Raw genomic sequence first — 18,299 nt, 5'->3', positions numbered from 1 at the left:
CCTTCACTGGTTCCACAGTGTACGTCATCCCCTGCACATCCAGTACACGATAAGGAATGCCCTGCCAAGCATCCTGGATTTTATTCCTGCGTGGCGATCAGTTCCCCACATACACACACTGACCAACATCAATGCAGGGACAGTACATTTTGTTCCTCTGAACAGCTATGCATTCAGCTGCTTTCTGTTCAGAATAAGCTTTGGCTCTTGCATGCGCCTCTTTCAGACAGCTCTGGTGTATCAATCATGATTAGGCACCACAACTGCATCTATTCCTAACAACACATCAGTTGGAAGATAAGGATCCATTCCAAACAGCAAGAAATATGGAGAATAGCCCGTAGTCGCATATACAGTCACATTATATGCATCGGTCAATTCTAGTAAGTGCTCTGGCCATCTCCGTTTCTAATCTGGAGGAAGATTATGCAACAGCTCATGTAACATCCTGCTAAACCACTCACACTGGGCATTCCCAGTCGGGTGATGCAGTGTTGTGCAGCTCCTCTTAACCCCATACAGCTTGCACAACTCTGAAATGACCTCACTTACAAAATTCTGGCCTTGGTCAAAGTGTAACCACTCAGGCAACCCATACCGCATTAATAGATTTTCATCTTTTTTATCTTGGGTCGCAAAAGCCTGTGTGAATTTACTTTCAAAACCACTTAAAACTTGAACATCTATAATCACTCTCTCTCCCATCAGATGCTGGTTCAAGTTGGGTAAAATCTACAGCTATTACCTCTAACAGTCTGATAGTTAGAAAAGACTTCATGAGTGGATGTATGTTAGGATGAGGCATTTTGGTCAAAATGCAATGTTGGCATTTCTTTACCAACCTTCTTCAACCTCTTCATACATCCCTACCCAAAAACTCTGGGTTGCAATGTGTTCTCTATGCCTTGTTGACCCATACAGTCATGCACACTCTCAAGGATTTGTGTCTTCAAACAGTCAGGCACTAAGAACTGTAGACACTCTTCATGCCTTACAACCTCCACTACTCAGTTCTCAGCACCGGATCCTGTTGATGAAAAACCACCAACTCTTCCTTGGCATACATGGGTAAAGTGGGTGTATTGCCCTGGGCTGTACTTATATCTTGGCAGCCCACTTCCCTCACCCGCATCTGTCTAACTTCACACCTCTCTCCCAACCATAGCCAATTCTGGGCCCAGAGTAGTCCCTCTACTCATTAAATTGCAAATAGCCATGCAGTTGTCATATTCAACTGCATGGATCCCCTGCCAATGGGTACCTAGAGAGGGCATCCACTACAGCATTGCACTGACATGGATGATACTGTACATAAAAGTCAAATGCTGCTAGTTGTTCAACCCATCATTGTTCAATGGCTCCTAACTTTACAGTATTCAGATGAAAGAGCGGGTTATTGTCAGTGACCACCAAGAACTTAGCACTGAGCAGATAATGCCTAAATTTCTCTGTTATGGCCCATTTCAAGGCAAGGAGTTACAACTTGTTACTGCTGTAGTACTTATAATTTTTCTCAGCATTTCCTAACCTCCATCTTGTATAAGCTATCACCCTTCTCACTCCACAGCTCCCAAGCCCTGACCACTCAATCTTCACTATAAATGAACTTGTAAAATCAGCAAATCTAGGCACAGGTGCACTAACCAGCTTCTCCTTTAAAAGATTAAAGAAACTCGACACTCAGTGGTCCACAGGCTTACCGTCAGCTCATTCAATCTGGCTGAGGGGCCCATTTTCATTAAAAAAAAAAAAAAAAAAAAAAAAAAGGTACCAGCCAATGTGCAACAGCAGACACCTTTCCTGTGTCTGTTGTTATACCTTCATCTGAAATCTGATGTCATAAAAAGAAAAGCTTGTCCTGGAGGAAATTACATTTCTCCATTTTCACCTTACATCCTGTCTCCTGCAGCCTTCTCAACTCTGTGTCTAACCTCTCCAACTATTCTGGAAATGTCCTAGAAAATACCAAAATTTCATTCAAATACATGAACATTATCTGGAAAATCAAGTCAGTCATGGTCACCTCCATCAATCGCTGGAACATCGCTGAATCATTGCAGACTCCCATAGTCATGCATACATGTTCATATAAACCAAAAGTAGTGGTGAATGCAGTTTTATGCTGATCCCTTTTTTCCACTGCCACCTGACCACCTGTGAGATCAATAGTGGAGAAAAACCTCGCTCCATGCAACACATCAAAACTCATCTATTCATAGCAGTGGAGATGCATCTCTTTTGGTCTTCTGATTCAACTTGCTATAATCGAAACACAAGTGGTTGCTACCATCAGACTTGCATACCACCACTACCGGTGTGGCATAGGAACTAGAGCTCTCTTTAATAACCCCTTTTTTCAATAACAGAGATATGATCCTTGACCTCTTTTTACTGAGTAGGTGGAATTATACAGTATGAGAGGTTTACTGGCACATCATCCACCATCTTAATCTTGTGTTTCACTGTCTCCATATAAACTAGATTGTCATCTCCCACTGCAAAAAACATCAGTGTATTTGTCCAGTAATGCTGTGAACTCAGCATGTTGCTCTTTTGTACCTCCTACATCTAGCTTACTCATTATGCTCAACAGATTTTGCTGAGCCTGTACCTCCTTCAGGTCCACAGACACTTGTTCTTTGTACAAGGTGATTGGCTGAAACTTTACTTCACTGTGTATCGGGGTCAGGACACCTATATGAGTGCAGGGCCTCAACCACGCTGCCTCAGACAAAAGATTAACTACCTGCACTGGTAACACTTGTCTATGAGCCCTCACCAGTGATTGCATGACCAATATACCGTTCATTAATATGGAACTACTAGGCTCTAGCATCCACAGCCCTTCTCTTGGTGACCTCCCAGAGAAACACTTTATCAGAACTGTAGCTACTGAGGCTGCAGGGATGTGCACTAACTTTTTGCCTGCTATTTGAGCCATAACTGTCTTGTCCACCCTACATGGGTGCATCTGTTGAAACACACTTCTCCAGTCAAAATCTAGCATCATTTCTAAGGTGTTATCGAACTTAGCCTGAAATAACTGACAGCAATTACCTATGAGGTTCATGCCTATAATGCAGGACACAGATGTCTGCTTATTCTGGGGATTCTTTACCATTATAAACCCACAATCCAGGATCTTCATTCCCACTGCCTCTACTTCCAACACTAAATATCTCAAGTATGAGATATCTAATCCATCAGTGGCCATTAACTTGAGCCAGCCTGCAGTTAACAACATAGCTCCTGTTTCTCCACCCAACTGCTAATGAAAATCTCTTCCATCAGGGTCCTCACTTGGCTGACAGTATCCAGTAAACATGAGGCGGTAACGCCCCTGATTTTGATCTGCACTACAGGACAAGTCCTAACAGTTTGCTCTAATATCGTACTGTGGCCAGGGCTAATGTCATGAGAATCTATGCTTGGCCTCTGAATTGCCACATGGCACATCTCACTTTCCTGAGCACCAGAGCTATCCTGTCCTTTTGTTTTATGTCCTGATGGACAATTTTTCACTATCTGCCCCACCATCTGACACTTCAAGCATATAGGTCTACCATCATCAGTGAAACAAAATTGGCCTCATACTTTATAGTTAGTTGTCTTGCTCACAGCAGATTACTGACAGACCAACTCTGTTACTCGCAGAGCTGCTTCCCTTGCTGCGACACCACTAACACAACATCTTCCAAAGTGCATGACTGGTGTTCAGGGGCACTGACCATGGCACAATGAGTGATCTCCACTCACTTAGTGCGGTTACCTCTAGACTTAGAAATCCTTGAGCTTACAGAGGGTTCCTCACCACTCCACAAATAAGCCTCTTCACGCACTTCCACTAGCAAAGAAGAAGGCCTTTACCTCACATGTCTACGGAGCTCTCCTAACAAAGTGGGATCACGAATCCTTTTCACAAACTGGTCTCTCAACATCTGTTTCATGTTAAATATCACATTGGGTGCCCTTGTCACCACCTGACTAAGAGACTGTGACAAGGCAGAGAAAACTTGAGTAAGTCTTCTCCTTCTCATTGATTGTGGCTACAAAACCCATGTAACAGCTGGGAACCATTACTTCTATCACCAAAGGCTTCCCATAAGTATGTGAAAAGATCACAAACCTAATCAATTTTGCTGTCACTTTGTAACTGAATTTCTTGTAATGCAGCATTTCTCAACAGGGACACAACAAAATCATACTGATCACTCACACACTGATTTTTTGCATGGAGCACATGCTCAGCTTTTTCAATGAAGCCCTCTACAGATCTCCTATCTCTAGTTAAATTGCCCAAGAGAGGTGCCATATGTCGTTCCCTTGACTTAATCATACGAACGATCTTGAGAGTCAATAGTTGCCATTGTCATAGCATGCTTCCTATTTAATTCCTCAGTCTGGGCTTGAATGTCTGTAAATCCTTCTTCAACCAGGACTAATTCCACACCCTCATCTGGATGTTCAGACATTCTAGAAAATTCTGTACATGCAAAACTTTGCTACAGATAACATTTGCAGCTGTCCTCTAGACTCCGTGAAGAAGAGTTTTGTAGAAAAACTCCTCTGTGTTCCCCTTGGCCTCACAGCCTCTGTCTCTCCGCAGTCTGACAGCTGGTTGCTTGCACACCCTCTGCCACTCGGCATGGTTCCTGGTCCACAGTCATCTCCGCTCCACCTTCTTCAGCACTACCACCCTATTGATCTGTGCCACCTCACACACAAACACACAAACTGACACTAAGCTATCTGTCAGAATGATTACCCCACTCCTGGTACCACTTTGTAGTTGCCGGGGAAAGAAACCACTCTGACAGCTTATGAACACTTTCGGGTCTTAACAGATACTATTAACTGGGAATTTGAATCAGATTATAAAAATGTAAAAAAAAAAATTAAAAAACAATAAAAAGAAAAGAAACCAAGCAGTGTCAATTTATTACAGAGGATCCATACACCTGGGAAATCTAAATTAAACATTCACCTCTCTGGTGAGTCAGAAACCCATAAACAAAATAACAACCATAATACCATGTTATTATCGCCAACACTCGATATCAGTATCACTCGCCTCTGAGGTAGCTCTCACTCAGCTGCCAGCGCACATTGCTACTCTACATGGTATTCTCTTCCAACCAGTGAAACCCAAAATAAATATCTCCCTCTCCCCATCAGACAAGGTCCTAAATAATCTAATCCACCCAAAACAAGGAAAAGAAAATAACTTCTCCCCAAGGGAACTATTCCCTTAGCTAAGTACACTCCCAGTACACAACTTAGCGTGATACAACATGCTACCATGTAACAATCAGCATACATGGGGCCATACACACACATGCTATCATAGATGCACATGGAACAATAGGGCAATAGTACCAACCTGTTGGAGTTTGAAACACACAATAATTATACTCTCCAGGATACATTTAAACCCTATTGGACACACAAATGTTCTCACACTCACATCTGCTCGCACCCTAGTAATACTTTCCCTTGCTGACTCGAGCATAATCTTACTCTGTGCCCCACAAACATACAACGTGGTCAGCCACATGAATATGTGCCACATGTGAAGTACTCTTAATTTTTCCTTCAGTCATATATTTTCTATCAGTATGCATAACATGCAAATATCCACATATACTAAAGTTCATCACCCTTTTACATACACATGATCCAATTTTATTACCTACTTTTATCAACATCCAGTCAGGATGACTTTTGATAACATTTATAGCGTAACCATCAATTCTTCCATCATCATCAATTCTATTTCTGCCTTCTGTCAGTCTTCCATCATCATGAGGTTGACATCACTCCTTTACATCCTTAAAACCTATCGCTACACTCATGTTCTGGTTCATTTACATTATGTATTCTTCACCCAATTACATATAAATGTAAATATGCTAGACTATTTATGGCTCTGTTGCTCAACTTCAAGTTGCCAGCAGGGTCCCACCCTGACCAGGTCAAAGTTTCATCAGGGGAATAATTTGTAGTCTATCTTCCCTACAATAAAATTTCACAACCAGGAACTTTCCATAGGTACATCAATAGAGAAAACATTGTGAAGCTGGATGACAGCAAAGTCAAGGCAGCGATGCAATGGCCACAACCCTGAACAATTAAAGAAGTACTGCCTGTTTTAGGCTTTGCAAACTTCTAGAAACATTTTGTTAGGAATTTTAGTATGCTGGCCATTCATGTAATCTTTATCTTAAAACGAGTTCCAGAAACTTGCCTGTACAGAGTCTGCTGAAAGGAAATCTGAAGTTCATTACCATTCCTATCCAAACCAGACCTTTCTTGTTTGTTTGTTGCAGTGCTATGTGCCTCATAAACAGGCATAGGAGCCATATTATCATAGTGTTATGGCTAGCTGGATAAATTATTCCTTTGTACTTTTTATTCAAGAAAACTCTCCACCGTGGAACACACTTTGACTTTGGCAACAAAGGCCTTCTGCAATAGTATCCCCCTGCTGGTAGCCTCCTTTATGTAGCAGCTTTGCATGTGGTGTCTGTTTACATTTCTTCTTGTGTTCCACATGTCTTTGTTTTGATTTCTCGCCACACCTCCCTCTTCATTGAATAGTGTGTTGGCTTCCTTAGTTATCATTAGTGCAATTATATGTTTGGTTTTGGTTTCATTTTTGTTCTTTCATTAATTGCTTCAGTTGGAGACTCGTGTTTGCGTCCCTCTTTTAGTTCCTGCATGTTTTTCTTCCGTGACAGAATAATCAACCTTTTTAGGAAACAGTGGTCTCCTTTTTTCCTTTTTCCTTTTTCCCTTCCCCCTGCATGTTCAGCTTGATTGTCAAGATGACAATCCTCATCTTAACTTACAGCTTCTGTAAAGTCTGCCATCTCGTTCTGCTCAGCAAACTTCCCACGTCACTGGAGAAGGCAAAACATATGTTCAATTAAGTATTTCTTTTTTTTTTTTATTGATTGAGGATATTGCATTAGACAGGGGAATTCAGTTTACTTCTCATGTGTGTAAGACCTTCTGTCAGAGGCTAGAGTTTAATCAGCCTTACTTCAGGCAACCACCCAAAGAGTAATGTTCACATGGAGTGACCAGGAGGAAGATTCCTCTCCTGTTGTTGTAGTTGAAACTGGAATCCCAAAGAAGCTTCAGGGGAATATGTGCAGAACTCCCTGATATGTATCAACTGGACTAAGCCTTGGTCAGGGGAGCCATTTGAAGTCTGCCAGTGAAAAACTGGCTGCATTGGACTGAACAGACCTGGAAAATGGCTCACATGTAGCTTCAGAGACCTATTCATCATTTCAAGGAACAAGCAGATTGCCGACAGAGTACAGCCCCCAAATATCAGCCAGGGTAACATGGCCTGGGACCTAGGACCTCTGCCATCACAAATGTTATGTCCTTGATTTGTTGGCCCTTTTCAAGCACTTCAGGTAAAATCCACCCTGTCTCATATCGCCTAGAATTATTCCCTTTCTATTGTAATTCCCACATTTCACTTCTCACTGCATAGGCCTGTGTCTCCTTTTCAGGAACCAATGACTGAGCCGAATTCACCTCCTCTGTTGGATGTTGATGGCATTTTGATCTACATAGTACAGACGTTGTTGAATTTTAAGTGCTGGGACAGTTAACTTAACAGTATCTTGTAGATTGGAAAGGGTGCAGCCCAGATGTGCACTCATGGGTGACTGAAGTTAACATCTTTGACCCTTCCATGCTCACTTTAACTTCTGCTTGTCACTGGATCTCTTTTATTTGTGCACTGGATTTGTCTGCTCATGATTAAAACTCCGCACTCAGTTCCTCAACTCCTGTTTAGTCCCCTGATTGTTACATAATGTCTCTTTTATCTTCACTATTTGGTGACAGTTAAGGTGACAGTTTAGTGACAGAAATAAAGATTGTTAAAGATCTATTAACCTAAAGAGGTAGTCCATATACAATACATATGCAACACAATTCTGTTCTATTTGGTGGCAGAATAACTATAGGCAATGGAAGGCAAGGGAAGTTTATTTGTATAGCACTTTTCATACACAGTGGCAATTAAACCTTAGTACATTCTTATATCTATCAGGAAGTTATTTGCCAAAAACTAAAAATAAAGCATTATACATACAATTTCTTTTTTAAAAATAAGTTCAAATGGGCTAAAATTAATAAAAAAAATTAAATGAAAGATTAAAGATAAAACCTGAATTAAAATAAATGTAATTAGTAAAAATATATTTACCATTTGCCATTATACAATGAAGTTCTAATCAAAAATGCAACACTGCAATTAATTTTCTGGCAAATGACATGCATTATGAGCTGTCAAACTGTGCCACTAATAAGCTTATACCGCCAACAATTGGTAATTATGCGTTCCAGAGTAGGCAATTAATTATCAGCTTACAATGAGCATTTGCTAGTTAATAGATGTTAAAAGACAGCTCAATTGATATTATGTTTAGTAGACATAAACCTTATGACCCTCAAAACATGAAAAGTCAATTGCATGTGACTGAAGATATTGGCCTTGCAGCATGTGAAAATGATGGTTGAGGGCGTTAAATTCTTCCATTCATTTAATGTGTACTGGATGAGTAAATAAAAGCATAATACAAAAGGGTCACTTAAAGACAAAAGTATTTCCCTTCCTCGGCTTCTCTCAGAATCTCACCGAAGTGATCAAATTACTATATTCCTGAGTGGCCCTTCTCATTGTATTTTCTCTTTGCTATGATTTTCTATGTTTTTTTTTTCTGCAGACAAAACATTGAGAGGTTTTTAAAAAGTGTTTATGCAATCTTTTCTGTGCATTCTAAGCACACTAACATTTTTGGCATTCCAAGGATAAACTTTAACACTCTAATATTTAAGATGCTAGATAGATACCTGCTGGGTTCCCAGTGTGACTTTTCTATGTCTCTCTAATGCCACATTCCTTTGGATAGCTGAATAGCACTTTTTGCTATAATACAGTGCTCCTTTATTTTTAATATTATGTCAAACAGGGATTGGTGACTCATTCACCTAAGCCTTTGTAACAAAAAGGAGGTCAGAGATTCTGAGTTGTGTCACAGACTGTAATTGAAATATTGCAATACACATTATACTGAGCAGTTGCATTACTGCCTGATTTAACCACTTTTGTGACTACACACTGCATTCCACATACCGCTCACACAAACTCTCTCTCCTGTCATCTGAGAGAAGGTATTGAAGCATTCAGACCCTCATGGCCAGATTGTGCAACAGTGTGGGCAACAGATTCCACCCCAAGCCATCAGACTCCTCAACTCCCAAAGACTGACCTGACACTCCATCATGCAAGCACGCACACACACACACCACACACCACACACACCACACACACACACACACACACACACACACACACACACACACACACACACACACACACAAACAAACACACTAAAACTGACACGATCTTATGCGCTCTGTGTTTTTAGAATATAAAATCTCACACTTTCTTGCAATTTCACATTTCAAATGTCTGCTCCTAAATACAATATTTCACATAATCTTTTTAATAGAATTTGTGAAATTCTATTCTTATATTGTGCTAGCTGCAATAAGCATATATGACAGTGAACACACAAGAATTGTTCTGTGATTTGAACTTCACACTTTTTTGCTTTTTTTGTTTGTTTCTTTCGAAACAAACATTAAGCAGCAACCAAATTCATTCCCTTTTCATGTGCAAGTCAGCTACAGCAAATGCAATCCCTTTGAACTCCAACAGAGGCAGAAAGAGCAAGATGCATGAAGGCTCAGCAACTGAACATTTCTGCATATCTTGCAGTCTCTTTTCTTGTGATTTTGCATTTATTTGCTTGTTTTGACACATTAAATGGGACAGCCAAGGAACTTGCTCAGTGATGTGGAGTGGCCACTCACCTTTTCAGTTGACAGCACTGAAGAAGGTCAGCAGTCCGGCACAACTCCCTCCCCACTCACCTCAGTCACTGAGGCAGAGCCAAAGGCCGCCCAAGACTGGACAGATGTCATCACATCCGCTGCCACATGCCACCTGTCACCTGGACTAGAGGGTGGAAGGGGTTTCTTGAGTTGAAGTAGGGGGCACTGTAGAGGACATGTGCACAGAAATCCACAAGAGAGACATGGCTGTCATACTCAGATCATTTTACAATGCCTGTTGATTTATATTGGTGCTGTGACAGCTGATATTTTACTTGTACCCATAGGCAATTGCCTGTTTTAGACTAATAAGGATTCCTTTTTACAAGTATTTCACATGGAGCTTCTCTGTCCCACTTGTCATGGTCCAGGTGAAAATAAAATCACTCTGAATATAATATATTAATCATTAATGTACCCATTTTGTATGCCTCCTTCTGAATCCTGACTTTCTTCAGGTGTCATGCTTTTGTCCTGGAATTATAATCAAGCAGTTCCATTAAAAACAAACAAAAAAATGTTTCTCCAACTTTTGAATTCAAGCTTTTACATACAGATTTTGGACTAGATGCTACATAGGGGGCTTGAATGCTAAAAACATTGGCACCAGTGAAGCCTACAGATTAGCTTAATACTCTTGAAAGAAGATCTATGAATACTTTTCCCCAATTCGTGTGATCATTCCTAAACAGGCACTCTGTGGTGAGGGCATGCTCTGAAGTCTTTCCAGACTCAGGCTGAGCTTGTCTGCTTTTGCTGATTTTCTTCCCCCTGTGTGTACCTCAAAAGTCAGAAAGATACATGCTGCTGATCAAACACAATAAAATGTAGTTTGTTTATTGTGGAGTTTTAATCTTGTCAAGAAGGTTATACTGAACAGCTGCTGGTTTTAGTGTGACTGATTCTTCTGGAACGATGTAGGCACAGGCTTCGAGTACATCTGTGGATCTACAGTGACCCCTAGTGCTCAGACAACAGAATCCCAGAGAGTGGAGTGGCTGGAATCCTTCATCTACTTAGTACCTGACTGCACTTCTTCCATAATCTTTCAGAGTCAATGGAGCTGTGTGCAGAACTAATGCAAATAGATCTGCCTGGAAGAGAGTAGCATTTCCAACAGAAAGAGTCTAAACAGCTGTGGTTTGTTTTTTTCTTAAATTTTACTTCTAAATACTGTCATTATAGTTGTTTTACAAATTCCATACTTGATTTATAGCCATTGTTTCATGACTGCTCAGTTGCTACAATAAAATAGGCACATACAGTGTTGTACCTAGCACATTGGATTTGAAATTAAATCCAAAAGACTATGAGCTTAAAATTCAGAATGCCATCTTAATTTATTTAAATCTATACTGGATGAATAATATTGAAATCAGAGCTTTTTCTTTACAACCAATTCCAAATGATTTTAGAGGCTCATAGTAATAGGACAATCTAACATAACCTCTAAAAAAATTGTCACGCATTGTATTTGGCAGTGCGATTATGCAGTTATTATGACTATGCAACACTATGTATCTTGCTTGGAAAGCCTCTCCTCCATGGCCTGTCAGGCAGCCATTTTCAGACCCTTGTTTAGGTTGCTTTTTTGCATTTAGTCTTGTTTTGTCAGTGAAATGCCTGCTAAAGGGAATTCAGGCCAGAATGACTTTCAGTCAACAATATCTTTTTTTTTGGGGGGGGGGGGGGGGGGGGGGGGGGGGGGTTTAGGGTTGTTTTTTATTATTATTATTATTTATTTCCCATACTGAGGCTTACATGTGATTTTATTATTTTCTTTATGTTAATCTATGATGACATACTGTATAATCTTGATCTGTTTTTCTACATAATTAAAAGTAGTATTCTTCAGCTGTTATTTGTGGCCTCAAAGGTCTTGTCATCAATGTTCATGCTTACTAAAAATCTAGCAGAGTTATCCACACCTAACCTTTTGACTATGTCTCTGATTTATTTGGATTTATTTCCAGACTTGCTTTCTTTGCTTATTTGACTCCAGCAGACTCCAAATGTAACAGACTCCAAATGCAAATGCTATGTGAAGAATCACGTCCAAACCATGGTTAGTCCTCTGGTCTGTAAAGTGTTGCCACAGTGACATATCAATCCAAGATACAAATGTACATCCAGCTAGCAAAACCTTAGGATATCCTTCGATGAAAAGGGCTAGGATTCCTGCATGGTTCCCCAATACAGATGTAAATATTCACAAAGACATTCAAATCCAGTGCCCTTAAAAAAAATAATAAAAAAAACTAAACTGATGATACTAGTAGATTAAAATCCTTCCATTTCCAAGTTCTGTACAGGCATGTAATGCCATCTAGTACTAGCACTCTGATATTATTACTCTAGATTGTACAGGAGTACTGATTACATTAGCCTTTTTCTCAGTATTTTTCTCTAAATCCACCTTATGATCAGGCTCTTTGTAGTTCTGGGGACTGTTTTGAACATTTTCAGTCCCTACCCTCAATTAAAGTATTGGTTACCTTGACCACACTTCCCTACCCCAAAACCCTGCACAGTGAGGAAAAGCCTTGGGTACGAAAAGTAGCTGTTTTTCATTATCTGTTTCAGATTCTGTGGCTTTGATTCTAAATCCACAGAGCAACTCTGTCCTGTCTTCAGAGAAGCTAACTGCCCCTTTTTGCTGTCTCAGTGTCTCAGCCTCGTTTCTTCAAGGACAAAGTAGCTCAGCCCTGGCTTTCCTTTCCTGGACTACACCCTCTCCCCTTTTGACTCCTGTACACTTCTGACTTTAAACTCTGTTCCGACAGTTCTCCCTCCAAGGGAGAAATGTTCCTTACAACTTGAATAACCTCTCAAAAGCTCCAGCCCACACAATCCACAGTACACCACAGTACCTTTTTTACAACGCCATGAGCCAAATTCTGCTGAATATGAACTAACATTTTCTCAGGTGTTTTTTGCTCTTTTTTTTACCTCAGAATTACACTGAACACCCTACCTTGTTTTTTTTTCTGAGTAATATTTAAAATGGTCAGAATATTTGTATTTCACAATATGTCTTATCTCATGTTATGTTATGTGAACAATGAAAGGAATGCTCCTGCATCCATCTCATTGACCTTCGCAAACTAGCCCACCCAATTCATTATGTCAAAGTGCTTGAGGTGCAATTTCAGTCTGCAGATGATAAACCTTCCCTCAAACTTTGAGAGGGTCATGCTGGCATCAAACATGGCAGCCTTGCTGATGAAATGCTTGAAGCTCTTTGACAACTTATTTTCCTTGGTATATCTGTCACCCATGTTGATTCCATTAGCTGTTGCTGACAGTGAGCTGCAACGAATTGAGAATATATCAGTCTGGTGTCAAGCAATGCAGAGCAATTGAACCTCTAAAACATCACTTTGTGCTTTATAGGTCTGCAGGTCAAGTTGGCTCTGGAAGATACACACCTCACTGATGATTGTATCAGTAGCAATACACAAAAGAGTAGTCTACCCCTTTTCTGCAATTAACATAGTGGTCTATATGCATTTAAGGCACTGGCAATACTTTTGTAAAGGCAAGTTCAAGATGTATACTATTAAATCTATAGCATGGGTGATTATTAAATGTCTTATGTTTCAGCATAAACCTTTTAGTTAAGATGTGTAACGTCAATAATTTCCTGACATTGATTCTTGACCTTATCATGTTTTGTCATTGGTGTTTATATTTGTCCATGTGCTTATACCTGTACTTGTGCTGTACTTTACCTGTGATTGGTTAAAGGCTGGACTGACAACATCTTCCTGCCTCTGTGTGAAATGAGTCAGAACACTAATGCCTCCTTTGTGCAAGTGACATTGTTTAAAATAGCTGGTTCTGCTGCATAGTTATTTAAGATCTTCTCCTCTGGCACTGTCACATAAATCTTTTTCCCATTCTTTCTTCTCCCTCCGTCCTGTTGAAATCCTACTGAAATTCATTTCTGCAGAAGTACATTTTAAAAGACACTTCGGGTCCAGAGAATAGACTCTTCTGGTAATATTCCTCCTAGTTTACGAAATGCTAACATTAAATTCAAAGAAAAAGAAATGAGGTCAGACTGCTATATTTTATCTTATGAAGCAAAGCTCATATTTTGCAGGTGTGTGTGTCCCCCCACCCCCAACCCATGTCTCCAGAGATGGCACTGGTGCTCAAATTCTCTGCAACTCCACAATCATTGTGTTAAAGCTTCATCTGCAGCTCAGCAAGGTCTTAATGCACTCCCTGCTGAGCACATGCAGGGAAGATGTATCTCTCTTTTGAGTTTCTGGCTTGTCATATGTTTTATCTTGGACTCAATTAATTCTCACATTGTGTATTTTATAGACTGCTGATGGTGCCGGGAAAGGAAGTGATACATGTAAGTGTTCAGTAACACTGATGTGAAGTGCAGACGCTGACTCAGCCAATTTGACAGGGATGGCTAAGCAGGTTAAGTAGATTCCAAATGTGATACTAACGAATGCTGTATGTTCTTTAAATATTTTGATTACCCTGCTCAGTGTGTCACCTTTGCCTTCTGTTAAATATGACTACTTCCGCTTCTGAACCTGTTCTTGTCCTTCTATCATTTAGAACAATATTTGATTCTCCCATATTTGTTACTGCAGATAAGGAGTAGACTACTCTTTTGGGCATTACCACTATCATGATGCAGTTGTTTAATTTTTATTAATTGCCTTGTATTACTTGTATGCAATAAGAATTAGAAATAAATAACTTTCTACCAGTTATGAAATGATAAAACATAAACACTTCTCAAAACCTCTGTCAATGAAAAAGGCTTAACGTAAATCTCCCTGCTAAGATCTGAACAGATTGTATAGTCAAGTGTAAAAAATTAATAATTCTCTGTAAAGATTTCTTCATAAAAATGCACTTCCTTCCCCTAGTTTTTTGAATGTATCATTGTTTTATTGTTTGTTAGATCAGGCTACACTGTGCTGGTTCTTGTGAACTGCCCCAGCATTTTGCCTGTTAAATACTGGGTGCAGTTGACAAAGACAGACATAAGCAAGCTTGTATAAAAGGTTAAAAGTTTGAAAATGTGTGTGTGTGTGTGTGTGTGTGTGTGTGTGTGTGTGTGTGTGTGTGTGTGTGTGTGTGTTCATAAATCAACAGTAAGCAAATGAGTCATTCCTAAGAGTCTCATTAATGCAGTGTGACCCAGAAATAAGCATCTGTGAATGTTGGCATCCATAATTGTGCTTGCATGTATGTTTGTCCCATTCATATTTCATATTCATATTTTATTTAGCATTCACACCACAACACTTGTAACTGTAGATTATGAAACCCAATAGACAGATTTTTATTTTGGCAACATGAATGTACCATTGTTTTGGTGGAAAAATGTGTATGAAGATGTGAAAAAAAAAAAAAAAACATGAAAATTTAAAATAAATCTAGTATGACTTTCTCAAAGCCTCTGGTAGTACCTCGAATAATGCAGTACAATTGCCTGCCAATCCAGGAATTATGAATTTCTCTTCTGACAATCTAGTTTGAAGCTTATGTTCCTTTTTTTCAAAGAAGTCGATGTTAAGCCATATAAAGACAAATTAAATTAAGCTTTTAAGTATTTAAGTGCAATGCATTCACCATGATCATTAAGCAAAGCAAACATATCTACAGCTAGAGTTCACCCTAGATGTCTAGCAGCATGTAAACTGCATCTCATCTTCCTTTCCCAGTTCTCTTGGTTTGAAGTGCACACATCCCAATTTCAGGGCAGGGCAGGATGGAAATCTCAGCTGGGAGTCTTCCTCTCTCTGATACACAAAGAATCATAAAACCTGCTAAGTGATAGGCATGAGGAAGCACAGTGGTTCTGTGCAGCATTGAGCAAGAAAGTGGGTCAGCAAACACAGAGGCCCTGTCAGAACCCCACAGTCATATGTGTGAAAACTATGTCTGTCTCTGAACCTGGAACGAGTGTGGTACATATGAGGGGGAACTCAGATTATTTGAAACAGTATCACTCTTTCATTGCACTGAAATAAAAATAAAATGGTAGGGTCTAAGTGTCTCAGTCTACTACAGGTTAGCTGCAGTTTGCTGCTGGGGTAGTTATTCAGCAGTCAGGAGAACTATTTTACCTCATACTGCTTCACTGAGCTCCATTGATAAACTTACAAATAGCTAGAAACTATTTTTCAATAGAAATTCTTCTTATAAGTTAAAGAACTAACCCATAGAGGAACAGACACATTTATTCAGTACAACATGTTAGTTAAAAGTGATACATGTAGCATTGCAACAATAGAAAAATAAGCAAAAGCTTGATATTAGGAAAATAGTAATGAGAAACACTTTGTGAAACCTTTTGCTGTTATCTCAGTTTCTGTATAAATGTCTCTTAAAATTTGATCATTTAATTATAAAGTAAAATCATTATATGTGACATTTTACATTATTCAATAAGTGATTTAATCCACCATTGCAAAGAATGAAATAATATGTGAACTTCTAGGAAAAAATGACGTCCAAAGAACAATTGAAATCAGGTCTTTCAGCCAAATGGGTGTGAGTTTGACCTGCCTTCATGTTGTGGGATGCAAGAGAATTTCTAAAGATTTGGGTTTACATCACTCTGCAATAAGGCAGAGAATTTACATGCAGCACTTTTGCTATCTAAAGTGGGTACAAGGGTATGCCATAGAATCTTCAGACAACTGTGAATGAACCCTGTGCTGACAGCTAAGGAACACAGAGGAGAGACTATAATGGTTTGTGGCTGCTTAGCTATCTCAGTGCCTGGCCAGATTGCAGTCATTGAAGGACCAATGAGTTCCAAGCTGTATCACAAAGTTCTTCAACAGAATGTTAAAGCATCTGTCTCCAATCTATACTCAAAGCAGGCTTTGTCATGCAACATGAAGCACTAGTAGTAAATCAACAACAAAGTATTTCAAGCAGCAGAAGTACCACATTTTGGAATAAATAAAAGTCTAGACCTCTGTCCCAGTGAAATATAGTAAAATGATATGAAGCAATCCATTCATGCAAGAAATCCAAAAAACATAAATCATTTGAAAAACTTGTGTAGGCATACTTCCTAACTATCATGCAGAATACTTGAAAAGTGTTTAGTTGAGGTTTTTGCCATCAAAGGAGGCTCCACTAGTTGCTAAAATATGGGTTTGCATGCTTTCTCCATCAGTGACTTAGATTGTTTATACAATTTGTTCATTAAATATATTGCAGAGAAATTGGTGTTGGTCAAATAATGTTTATTTAATATTAGGAAGATCAGATCATATTTTATGAGCCAGTCACCTAAAATCTAGATCATTCACATTAAATCACGTTTTCTTGGACATTTTGGTTAAATTTCATATGTGAATTTCTTACATAACTAAAATACTAATATATTTTTAAAATAACTTTGAATTGTATACATCATTTATTAGTTTTTGAGTCTTGGTAGTTGAGTCAGATTTCATTTAAATGTATTACATATTATACACTTTCATTTTGTTATTGTGTACATTTTTTTTCATTTGCAAGGCAAGCAATTTTTCTTATCATCAGGAACAAACTCATCAAGCTGCTACTTACATGCATTTAATAATGAAGGCTTATTTGCAGCAACTCTGACATCTGATTGCCTGCCCTAATAGATATTTTGCTGACTGTGTAGCCTGTAACTCTCCATATCCACTCACATATCACAGAGACCTGCGACACTTAGCAGCATGATCATCACATTACAAGTTTATTAAATTCTGAAACACAATGCAAATTCAGTTTGCTTGACTCAGCAGACTTGAATGAGAATGATGGGCTTAGTGGTTAAGGGAGGGAATAGCCAAATAATGCATTCCTATTTTCAACTTCTTAACATGTTTGAATCCCATACTCAGGCCTCAGGAGGCAATCTTCTAAAATCCTTGTAACTTCATATAACCTCCACAGCCTGATAAACTATGTTACCGCTCAAAGAAGAAACCACTCTCACCTCCATGAGCCCTTTACATACTCATGCCCACACAAGTTATTTAGAGGTCAAATGCACATTACAGGTCTAATATACAAATGGTGCATTAAAGGTCATTCCTCTCATCAGATCTGTGTTTTCTCATTCCTTTTCTCAGAGTGGCCATTAAAGGCACATCTCATGCACATCTCATGCACCCCCCCTCCCCTCAACCCCTCCCCACCACCCACACACACATAGTTTTCTGAGGTCCTGCTTCCAGAAAATATGGCATGGGCATGAAGATTACGAAAAGACTGTTTATAATTTCACATCTGTGTTTTGGATCAAATGAGATTTTAAACACTTCACAAGCATGCTTTTATCACTCCCTCCTCTTAGAATTAGCAAGGGTAAGTGCACCACTTGTCTCTCTTATGAAGAGAGAGCA

Source organism: Electrophorus electricus, chromosome 8 (genome assembly GCF_013358815.1).
Source record: "Electrophorus electricus isolate fEleEle1 chromosome 8, fEleEle1.pri, whole genome shotgun sequence".
NCBI classification, from domain to species: Eukaryota; Metazoa; Chordata; class Actinopteri; order Gymnotiformes; family Gymnotidae; genus Electrophorus; species Electrophorus electricus.
The sequence above is the reverse complement of the archived record's forward strand: the minus strand, read 5'-3'. Positions refer to the sequence as shown.